Genomic DNA, 11,575 nt, shown 5'->3' with positions numbered 1-11,575 from the left:
ACTACACTATGTCGTTTTTTAAGAAAAAATCCTTTACTATACTATGTCGTTTTTAAGAAAAAAAAGCTTACTATACTATGTAGTTTTTTTAATAAAAAATCCTTTACTATACTATGTCGTTTTTTTATAGAAAAAAGCCTTACTATACTATGTTGTTTTTTAAGGAAAAAAGTCTTACTATATTATGTCGTTTTTTTAAGAAAAAAAGCCTTACTATACTATGTCGTTTTTTTTAAGAAAAAAGCCTTACTATACTATGTCGTTTTTTAATGAAAAAAGCCTTACTATACTATGTCGTTTTTTTAAGAAAAAAGCCTTACTATACTGTCGTTTTTTAAGAAAAAAAGCCTTACTATACTATGCCGTTTTTTTAATAAAAAAGCCTTACTATACTATGTCGTTTTTTAAGAAAAAAAGCCTTGCTATACTATGTCGTTTTTTGAAAAAAAGCCTTACTATACTGTCGTTTTTTAATTTAAAAAGCCTTACTATACTATGTCGTTTTTTAAGAAAAAAAGCCTTGCTATACTATGTCGTTTTTTGAAAAAAAGCCTTACTATACTGTCGTTTTTTAATTTAAAAAACCTTACTATACTATGTTGTTTTTTAAGAAAAAAGCCTTACTATACTATGTCGTTTTTTAAAGAAAAAAGCCTGACTATACTATGTCGTTTTTTAAGAAAAAAGCCTTACTATACTATGTCATTTTTTAATTTAAAAAGCCTTACTATACTATGTCGTTTTTAGTTAAAAAAGCCTTACTATACTGTGTCGTTTTTTAATTAAAAAAGCCTTACTATACTATGTCGTTTTTTTAAAGAAAAAAGCCTTACTATACTATGTCATTTTTTAATTAAAAAAGCCTTACTATACTATGTCATTTTTTAATTAAAAAAGCCTTACTATACTATGTTGTTTTTTAATTAAAAAAGCCTTACTATACTATGTCGTTTTTTAATTAAAAAAGCCTTACTATACTATGTCGTTTTTTTAAAGAAAAAAGCCTTACTATACTATGTCTTTTTTTAAGAAAAAAGCCTTACTATACTATGTCGTTTTTAGTTAAAAAAGCCTTACTATACTGTGTCGTTTTTTAATTAAAAAAGCCTTACTATACTATGTCGTTTTTTTAAAGAAAAAAGCCTTACTATACTATGTCATTTTTTAATTAAAAAAGCCTTACTATACTATGTTGTTTTTTAATTAAAAAAGCCTTACTATACTATGTCTTTTTTTAAGAAAAAAGCCTTAATATACTATGTCGTTTTTTCATGAAAAAAGCCTTACTATACTATGTCGTTTTTTTTAAGAAAAAAGCCTTACTATACTATGTCGTTTTTTTTTAAGAAAAAAGCCTTACTATACTATGTCGTTTTTTAATGAAAAAGCCTTACTATACTATGTGGTTTTTTAAGAAAAAAAGCCTTACTATACTATGCCGTTTTTAAAAAAAATAAAAAAGCCTTACTATACTATGTCGTTTTTTTAAGAAAAAAAGCCTTGCTATACTATGTCGTTTTTTAAGAAAAAAAGCCATACTATACTATGTCGGTTTTTTTTAAGAAAAAAGCCTTACTATACTGTCGTTTTTTAAGAAAAAAAGCCTTACTATACTATGTTATTTTTTAATTTAAAAAGCCTTACTATACTATGTCGGTTTTTTAAAGAAAAAAGCCTTACTATACTATGTCGTTTTTTAATTTAAAAAGCCTTACTATACTGTCGTTTTTTTAAAGAAAAAAGCCTCACTATACTATGTCGTTTTTTAATTTAAAAAGCCTTACTATACTATGTCGTTTTTTAATTAAAAAAGCCTTACTATACTATGTCGTTTATTAATTTAAAAAGCCTTACTATACTATGTCGTTTTTTAAAGAAAAAAGCCTTACTATACTATGTCGTTTTTTTAAAGAAAAAAGCCTTACTATACTATGTCGTTTTTTAATGAAAAAGCCTTACTATACTATGTGTTTTTTTAAGAAAAAAAGCCTTACTATACTATGCCGTTTTTTTTAAAATAAAAAAGCCTTACTATACTATGTCGTTTTTTTAAGAAAAAAAGCCTTGCTATACTATGTCGTTTTTTGAAAAAAAGCCTTACTATACTGTCGTTTTTTAATTTAAAAAGCCTTACTATACTATGTCGTTTTTTAAGAAAAAAAGCCTTGCTATACTATGTCGTTTTTTGAAAAAAAGCCTTACTATACTGTCGTTTTTTAATTTAAAAAACCTTACTATACTATGTTGTTTTTTAAGAAAAAAGCCTTACTATACTATGTCGTTTTTTAAAGAAAAAAGCCTGACTATACTATGTCGTTTTTTAAGAAAAAAGCCTTACTATACTATGTCATTTTTTAATTTAAAAAGCCTTACTATACTATGTCGTTTTTAGTTAAAAAAGCCTTACTATACTGTGTCGTTTTTTAATTAAAAAAGCCTTACTATACTATGTCGTTTTTTTAAAGAAAAAAGCCTTACTATACTATGTCATTTTTTAATTAAAAAAGCCTTACTATACTATGTCATTTTTTAATTAAAAAAGCCTTACTATACTATGTTGTTTTTTAATTAAAAAAGCCTTACTATACTATGTCGTTTTTTAATTAAAAAAGCCTTACTATACTATGTCGTTTTTTTAAAGAAAAAAGCCTTACTATACTATGTCTTTTTTTAAGAAAAAAGCCTTACTATACTATGTCGTTTTTAGTTAAAAAAGCCTTACTATACTGTGTCGTTTTTTAATTAAAAAAGCCTTACTATACTATGTCGTTTTTTTAAAGAAAAAAGCCTTACTATACTATGTCATTTTTTAATTAAAAAAGCCTTACTATACTATGTTGTTTTTTAATTAAAAAAGCCTTACTATACTATGTCTTTTTTTAAGAAAAAAGCCTTAATATACTATGTCGTTTTTTCATGAAAAAAGCCTTACTATACTATGTCGTTTTTTTTAAGAAAAAAGCCTTACTATACTATGTCGTTTTTTTTTAAGAAAAAAGCCTTACTATACTATGTCGTTTTTTAATGAAAAAGCCTTACTATACTATGTGGTTTTTTAAGAAAAAAAGCCTTACTATACTATGCCGTTTTTAAAAAAAATAAAAAAGCCTTACTATACTATGTCGTTTTTTTAAGAAAAAAAGCCTTGCTATACTATGTCGTTTTTTAAGAAAAAAAGCCATACTATACTATGTCGGTTTTTTTTAAGAAAAAAGCCTTACTATACTGTCGTTTTTTAAGAAAAAAAGCCTTACTATACTATGTTATTTTTTAATTTAAAAAGCCTTACTATACTATGTCGGTTTTTTAAAGAAAAAAGCCTTACTATACTATGTCGTTTTTTAATTTAAAAAGCCTTACTATACTGTCGTTTTTTTAAAGAAAAAAGCCTCACTATACTATGTCGTTTTTTAATTTAAAAAGCCTTACTATACTATGTCGTTTTTTAATTAAAAAAGCCTTACTATACTATGTCGTTTATTAATTTAAAAAGCCTTACTATACTATGTCGTTTTTTAAAGAAAAAAGCCTTACTATACTATGTCGTTTTTTTAAAGAAAAAAGCCTTACTATACTATGTCGTTTTTTAATGAAAAAGCCTTACTATACTATGTGTTTTTTTAAGAAAAAAAGCCTTACTATACTATGCCGTTTTTTTTAAAATAAAAAAGCCTTACTATACTATGTCGTTTTTTTAAGAAAAAAAGCCTTGCTATACTATGTCGTTTTTTAAGAAAAAAAGCTATACTATACTATGTCGTTTTTTAAGAAAAAAAGCCTTACTATACTATGCCGTTTTTTGAGAAAAAAAGCCATACTATACTAAGTTGTTTTTTAAAGAAAAAAACCTTACTATTCTATGTCGTTTTTTAATAAAAAAGCCTTACTATACTATGTCGTTTTTTAAGAACAAAAGCCATACTATACTATGTCGTTTTTTAAGAAAAAAGCCTTACTATACTATGTCGTTTTTTAAGAAAAAAAGCCATACTATACTGTGTCGTTTTTTAAGAAAAAAGCCTTACTATACTATGCGGTTTTTTTAAATTAAAAATCCTTACTATACTATGTCGTTTTTTAAGAAAAAAAGCCTCGCTATACTATGTCGTTTTTAAGAAAAAAAGCCTTACTATACTATGCCGTTTTTTTTAAATTATAAAAAAGCATTACTATACTATGTCGTTTTTTGAGAAAAAAAAGCCATACTATACTATGTCGTTTTTTAAGAAAAAAAGCCTTACTATACCATGTCGTTTTTTAAGAAAAAAAGCCTTACTATACTATGCCGTTTTTTTAATAAAAAAGCCTTAATATACTATGTCGTTTTTAAGAAAAAAGCCTTACTATACTATGTCATTTTTTAAGAAAAAAAGCCATACTATACTATGTCGTTTTTTTAAGAAAAAAGCCTTACTACACTATGTAGTTTTTTTAAGAAAAAATCCTTACTATACTATGCCGTTTTTTAAATAAAAAAGCCTTGCTATACTATGTCGTTTTTTAATAGAAAAGCCTTACTATACTATGTCGTTTTTTAATAGAAAAGCCTTACTATACTATGTCGTTCTTTTTTTAAGAAAAAAGCCTCACTATACTATGTCGTTTTTAAAAAAAAAAAAGCCTTACTATACTATGTCGTTTTTTTAAAAAAAGCCTTACTATACTATGTCGTTTTTTAATTAAAAAGCCTTACTATACTATGTCGTTTTTTTTAAGAAAAAGGCCTTACGAAACTATGTCGTTTTTTAAAAAAAAGCCTTACTATACTATGTCGTTTTTTAATTAAAAAAGCCTTACTATACTATGTCGTTTATTAATTAAAAAAGCCTTACTATACTATGTCGTTTTTTAAAGAAAAAAGCCTTACTATACTATGTCATTTTTTTATTAAAAAAGCCTTACTATACTGTCGTTTTTTAATTTAAAAAGCCTTACTATAATAGGTCGTTTTTTAATTTAAAAAGCCTTACTATACTATGTCGTTTTTTTAAAGAAAAAAGCCTTACTATACTATGTCGCTTTTTAAAAAAAAGCCTTACTATACTATGCCGTTTTTTTAATAAAAAAGCCTTACTATGTCGTTTTTTTAAGAAAAAAGCCTTACTATACTATGTCGTTTTTTAAGAAAAAAACCCTTACTATGCATGGTCGTTTTTACAAAAAAGCCTTACTATACTATGTCGTTTTTCATGAGAAAAGCCTTACTATACTATGTCGTTTTTTATGAAAAAAAGCCTTACTATACTATGTCGTTTTTTATGAAAAAAAGCCTTACTATACTATGTCGTTTTTTTAAAAGAAAAAAGCCTTAGTATACTATGTCATTTTTTAATTTAAAAAGCCTTACTATACTATGTCGTTTTTTAAAAAAAAGCCTTACTATACTATGTCGTTTTTTAATTAAAAAAGCCTTACTATACTATGTCATTTTTTTTAAGAAAAAGGCCTTACTATACTATGTCGTTTTTTTAAAAAAAAGCCTTACTATACTGTCGTTTTTTAATTTAAAAAGCCTTACTATACTATGTCGGTTTTTTAAAGAAAAAAGCCTTACTATACTATGTCGTTTTTTTAAGAAAAAAGCCTTACTACACTATGTAGTTTTTTAAGAAAAAATCCTTACTATACTATGCCGTTTTTTAAATAAAAAAGCCTTGCTATACTATGTCGTTTTTTAATAGAAAAGCCTTACTATACTATGTCGTTCTTTTTTTAAGAAAAAAGCCTCACTATACTATGTCGTTTTTTAAAAAAAAAAAGCCTTACTATACTATGTCGTTTTTTTAAAAAAAGCCTTACTATACTATGTCGTTTTTTAATTAAAAAGCCTTACTATACTATGTCGTTTTTTTAAGAAAAAGGCCTTACGAAACTATGTCGTTTTTTAAAAAAAAGCCTTACTATACTGTCGTTTTTTAATTAAAAAAGCCTTACTATACTATGTTATTTTTTAATTTAAAAAGCCTTACTATACTATGTCGGTTTTTTAAAGAAAAAAGCCTTACTATACTATGTCGTTTTTTAATTTAAAAAGCCTTACTATACTATGTCGTTTTTTTAAAGAAAAAAGCCTCACTATACTATGTTGTTTTTTAATTTAAAAAGCCTTACTATACTATGTCGTTTTTTAATTAAAAAAGCCTTACTATACTATGTCGTTTATTAATTAAAAAAGCCTTACTATACTATGTCGTTTTTTAAAGAAAAAAGCCTTACTATACTATGTCATTTTTTTATTAAAAAAGCCTTACTATACTGTCGTTTTTTAATTTAAAAAGCCTTACTATAATAGGTCGTTTTTTAATTTAAAAAGCCTTACTATACTATGTCGTTTTTTTAAAGAAAAAAGCCTTACTATACTATGTCGCTTTTTTAAAAAAAGCCTTACTATACTATGCCGTTTTTTTAATAAAAAAGCCTTACTATGTCGTTTTTTTAAGAAAAAAGCCTTACTATACTATGTCGTTTTTTAAGAAAAAAAACCTTACTATACATGGTCGTTTTTACAAAAAAGCCTTACTATACTATGTCGTTTTTCATGAGAAAAGCCTTACTATACTATGTCGTTTTTTATGAAAAAAAGCCTTACTATACTATGTCGTTTTTTATGAAAAAAAGCCTTACTATACTATGTCGTTTTTTTAAAAGAAAAAAGCCTTAGTATACTATGTCATTTTTTAATTTAAAAAGCCTTACTATACTATGTCGTTTTTTTAAAAAAAGCCTTACTATACTATGTCGTTTTTTAATTAAAAAAGCCTTACTATACTATGTCGTTTTTTTTAAGAAAAAGGCCTTACTATACTATGTCGTTTTTTAAAAAAAAGCCTTACTATACTGTCGTTTTTTAATTTAAAAAGCCTTACTATACTATGTCGTTTTTTTAAAGAAAAAAGCCTTACTATACTATGTCGGTTTTTTAAAGAAAAAAGCCTTACTATACTATGTCGTTTTTTAATTTAAAAAGCCTTACTATACTATGTCGTTTTTTTAAAGAAAAAAGCCTTACTATACTATGTCGTTTATTAATTAAAAAAGCCTTACTATACTATGTCGTTTTTTTAAAGAAAAAAGCCTTACTATACTATGTCGTTTTTTAAGAAAAAAAGCCTTACTATACTATGTCATTTTTTTATTAAAAAAGCCTTACTATACTATGTCGTTTTTTAATTAAAAAAGCCTTACTATACTATGTCGTTTTTTAAGAAAAAAAGCCTTACTATACTATGTCATTTTTTTATTAAAAAAGCCTTACTATACTATGTCGTTTTTTAATTAAAAAAGCCTTACTATACTATGTCGTTTTTTATGAAAAAAAGCCTTACTATACTGTCGTTTTTTATGAAAAAAAGCCTTACTATACTATGTCATTTTTTTATTAAAAAAGCCTTACTATACTATGTCGTTTTTTAATTAAAAAAGCCTTACTATACTATGTCGTTTTTTTTAAGAAAAAGGCCTTACTATACTATGCCGTTTTTAAAAAAAAAAAGCCTTACTATACTATGTCGTTTTTTAATTTAAAAAGCCTTACTATACTATGTCGTTTTTTTTAAGAAAAAGGCCTTACTATACTATGTCGTTTTTTATGAAAAAAAGCCTTACTATACTGTCGTTTTTTATGAAAAAAAGCCTTACTATACTATGTCGTTTTTTTAAGAAAAAAGCCTTACTATACTATGTCGTTTTTTAAAGGAAAAAGCCTTACTATACTATGTCGTTTTTTAAGAAAAAAAGCCTTACTATACTATGTCATTTTTTAATTAAAAAAGCCTTACTATACTATGTCATTTTTTAATTTAAAAAGCCTTACTATACTATGTCGGTTTTTTAAAGAAAAAAGCCTTACTATACTATGTCGTTTTTTAAAAGAAAAAGCCTTACTATACTATGTCGTTTTTTTTAAGAAAAAGGCCTTACTATACTATGTCGTTTTTTATGAAAAAAAGCCTTACTATACTGTCGTTTTTTATGAAAAAAAGCCTTACTATACTATGTCGTTTTTTTAAGAAAAAAGCCTTACTATACTATGTCGTTTTTTAAAGGAAAAAGCCTTACTATACTATGTCGTTTTTTAAGAAAAAAAGCCTTACTATACTATGTCATTTTTTAATTAAAAAAGCCTTACTATACTATGTCATTTTTTAATTTAAAAAGCCTTCCTATACTATGTCGGTTTTTTAAAGAAAAAAGCCTTACTATACTATGTCGTTTTTTAAAAGAAAAAGCCTTACTATACTATGTCGTTTTTTTTTAAAGAAAAAAGCCTTAGTATACTATGTCATTTTTTAATTTAAAAAGCCTTACTATTCTATGTCGTTTTTTAAAAAAAAGCCTTACTATACTATGTCGTTTTTTAATTTAAAAAGCTTTACTATACTATGTCATTTTTTAAAGAAAAAAGCCTTACTATACTATGTCATTTTTTAAAGAAAAAAGCCTTACTATACTATGTCGTTTTTTAATTTAAAAAGCCTTACTATACTATGTTGTTTTTTTAAAGAAAAAAGCCTTACTATACTATGTCGTTTTTTAATTTAAAAAGCCTTACTATACTATGTCGTTTTTTAAAGAAAAAAGCCTTACTATACTATGTCGTTTTTTAAGAAAAAAAGCCTTACTATACTATGTCATTTTTTTTTTTAAAAAGCCTTACTATACTATGTCGTTTTTTTAAGAAAAAAAGCCTTACTATACATGGTCGTTTTTACAAAAAAGCCTTACTATACTATGTCGTTTTTCATGAGAAAAGCCTTACTATACTATGTCGTTTTTTATGAAAAAAAGCCTTACTATACTATGTCGTTTTTTATGAAAAAAAGCCTTACTATACTATGTCGTTTTTTTAAGAAAAAAGCCTTACTATACTATGTCGTTTTTTAAAGAAAAAAGCCTTACTATACTATGTCGTTTTTTAAGAAAAAAAGCCTTACTATACTATGTCGGTTTTTTAAAAGAAAAAAGCCTTACTATACTATGTCGTTTTTTAATTTAAAAAGCCTTACTATACTATGTCGTTTTTTAATTAAAAAAGCCTTACTATACTATGTCGTTTTTTAAAGAAAAAAGCCTTAGTATACTATGCCGTTTTTTAAATAAAAAAGCCTTACTATACTATGTCGTTTTTTAAAAATAAGCCTTACTATACTATGTCATTTTTTAAAGAAAAAAGCCTTACTATACTATGTCGTTTTTTTATTAAAAAAGCCTTACTATACTATGTCGTTTTTTAAGAAAAAAAGCCTTACTATACATGGTCGTTTTTACAAAAAAGCCTTACTATACTATGTCGTTTTTCATGAGAAAAGCCTTACTATACTATGTCGTTTTTTTAAGAAAAAAGCCTTACTATACTATGTCGTTTTTTAAAGAAAAAAGCCTTAGTATACTATGCCGTTTTTTTACGAAAAAAAGCCTTACTATACTATGTCGTTTTTTATGAAAAAAAGCCTTACTATACTATGTCGTTTTTTTAAGAAAAAAGCCTTACTATACTATGTCGTTTTTTAAAGAAAAAAGCCTTAGTATACTATGCCGTTTTTTTACGAAAAAAAGCCTTACTATACTATGTCGTTTTTTAATTTAAAAAGCCTTACTATACTATGTCGTTTTTTAATTTAAAAAGCCTTACTATACTATGTCGTTTTTTAAAGAAAAAAGCCTTAGTATACTATGCCGTTTTTTAAATAAAAAAGCCTTACTATACTATGTCGTTTTTTAAAAATAAGCCTTACTATACTATGTCATTTTTTAAAGAAAAAAGCCTTACTATACTATGTCATTTTTTTATTAAAAAAGCCTTACTATACTATGTCGTTTTTTAAGAAAAAAAGCCTTACTATACATGGTCGTTTTTACAAAAAAGCCTTACTATACTATGTCGTTTTTCATGAGAAAAGCCTTACTATACTATGTCGTTTTTTATGAAAAAAAGCCTTACTATACTATGTCGTTTTTTATGAAAAAAAGCCTTACTATACTATGTCGTTTTTTTAAGAAAAAAGCCTTACTATACTATGTCGTTTTTTAAAGAAAAAAGCCTTACTATACTATGTCGGTTTTTTAAAAGAAAAAAGCCTTACTATACTATGTCGTTTTTTTACGAAAAAAGCCTTACTATACTATGTCGTTTTTTAATTAAAAAAGCCTTACTATACTATGTCGTTTTTTAAAGAAAAAAACCTTAGTATACTATGCCGTTTTTTAAATAAAAAAGCCTTACTATACTATGTCGTTTTTTAAAAATAAGCCTTACTATACTATGTCATTTTTTAAAGAAAAAAGCCTTACTATACTATGTCATTTTTTTATTAAAAAAGCCTTACTATACTATGTCGTTTTTTAAGAAAAAAAGCCTTACTATACATGGTCGTTTTTACAAAAAAGCCTTACTATACTATGTCGTTTTTCATGAGAAAAGCCTTACTATACTATGTCGTTTTTTATGAAAAAAAGCCTTACTATACTATGTCGTTTTTTATGAAAAAAAGCCTTACTATACTATGACGTTTTTTTAAGAAAAAAGCCTTACTATACTATGTCGTTTTTTAAAGAAAAAAGCCTTACTATACTATGTCGTTTTTTAAGAAAAAAAGCCTTACTATACTATGTCATTTTTTAATTTAAAAAGCCTTACTATACTATGTCATTTTTTAATTTAAAAAGCCTTAGTATACTATGTCGGTTTTTTAAAGAAAAAAGCCTTACTATACTATGTCGGTTTTTTAAAAGAAAAAAGCCTTACTATACTATGTCGTTTTATTACGAAAAAAGCCTTACTATACTATGTCGTTTTTTAATTTAAAAAGCCTTACTATACTATGTCGTTTTTTAAAAATAAGCCTTACTATACTATGTCATTTTTTAAAGAAAAAAGCCTTACTATACTATGTCATTTTTTTATTAAAAAAGCCTTACTATACTATGTTGTTTTTTAAGAAAAAAAGCCTTACTATACATGGTCGTTTTTACAAAAAAGCCTTACTATACTATGTCGTTTTTCATGAGAAAAGCCTTACTATACTATGTCGTTTTTTATGAAAAAAAGCCTTACTATACAATGTCGTTTTTTATGAAAAAAAGCCTTACTATACTATGTCGTTTTTTTAAGAAAAAAGCCTTACTATACTATGTCGTTTTTTAAAGAAAAAAGCCTTACTATACTATGTCGTTTTTTAAGAAAAAAAGCCTTACTATACTATGTCATTTTTTAATTTAAAAAGCCTTACTATACTATGTCATTTTTTAATTTAAAAAGCCTTAGTATACTATGTCCATTTTTTAAAGAAAAAAGCCTTACTATACTATGTCATTTTTTAATTTAAAAAGCCTTAGTATACTATGTCCATTTTTTAAAGAAAAAAGCCTTACTATACTATGTCGGTTTTTTAAAAGAAAAAAGCCTTACTATACTATGTCGTTTTTTTACGAAAAAAGCCTTACTATACTATGTCGTTTTTTAATTTAAAAAGCCTTACTATACTATGTCGTTTTTTAATTAAAAAAGCCTTACTATACTATGTCGTTTTTTAAAGAAAAAAGCCTTAGTATACTATGCCGTTTTTTAAATAAAAAA

Source organism: Stigmatopora argus, chromosome 8, assembly GCF_051989625.1.
Source record: "Stigmatopora argus isolate UIUO_Sarg chromosome 8, RoL_Sarg_1.0, whole genome shotgun sequence".
NCBI lineage: Eukaryota > Metazoa > Chordata > Actinopteri > Syngnathiformes > Syngnathidae > Stigmatopora > Stigmatopora argus.
The sequence above is the reverse complement of the archived record's forward strand: the minus strand, read 5'-3'. Positions refer to the sequence as shown.